Genomic DNA, 1,075 nt, shown 5'->3' with positions numbered 1-1,075 from the left:
TACAGGTGGTAAAGGGCGGTGGGTGTGGGTGGGGGGACTATAACTTGGACATTAAAACATTACAAAAATTAAGCAATTTAAAGGAGGTATAAAATACATACTGCAATTACATTCGCAAATTAATGGTACTGCAATGTTAAAAGCGTGCGCTCGGATATCCTCCGAATAGTGAAGTCAATGGGGGAAGAATCTGTCCTCGCCCTCCCCGTCTGTGACAGGTGACCAATGTGGGCCACAGGTCTCGCCTGAATAAAGGGGACTATTTCAAGTGTCCACGGGCTCTCGTGTGCCTTGTCAATCCACTGCGAGACGAGGGACTTCCCACGCCGTGCGGGTCGTGGGGGTTTATCTGGCCAGTGCGGGCTGGTGAATGCGGGGAGCATAGAGACGTTGCAGCGTGGTACATAGTACAGTACAACTGACTTTGCTGCACGGCACCTTCGCCACCCCCCCCGCTCTGACAACCAAAATCTCCCTAATGGTGACCATGGTGACGATGCCAGTGATGATGATGATGAATGGGCTTTGGCTTGGCTTTAAACAAAGTATCCTGAACACATCACCCTTGCGAAGTGTAACCACAAGTTGGTGGTGATGCAGACCTGGGAATGGTTTCGCCAAAGAAATCGGAAGCGAGAAATTCCCTCGACACAGAAATTGAGCCCCCCCCCTTTTAAAAAATATTGGCATCGATCACCAAGAGGAGCCAGCAACGCATTACCTTCAATAGCCAAGCGTGACTTCACAGTCGTTTATAACCACAAACATTGCGCTCTCTGCTCAAGCGGCCTGCTGTAGAGAGACTCCGTTCGTTCGTACGATAATAACGCATACCTGTCAACCCATATCGATTTACCCGTATTCTTGTGCAGGTAAAATTAGTTTTCAGGTCTATACGGCGTACAGCCGTTTCAATACGGGCAAAAAGAAAAAGTTTGTCTATTTGTTTGTGTTTCTCCCTTGTGATGGAACTTTGTAGGGTGAACGTTGAGATTTAAAAGGGCACGGGGTGACCAATGAAATCTGAATTGGTCTGTAATAAGGTAGGGCACTGATAAGGGGCTTCACAGGTGTG

Source organism: Lampetra fluviatilis, chromosome 5 (assembly GCF_964198595.1).
Source record: "Lampetra fluviatilis chromosome 5, kcLamFluv1.1, whole genome shotgun sequence".
Taxonomy (NCBI): domain Eukaryota; kingdom Metazoa; phylum Chordata; class Hyperoartia; order Petromyzontiformes; family Petromyzontidae; genus Lampetra; species Lampetra fluviatilis.
Note: the sequence above shows the minus strand (reverse complement) of the source record.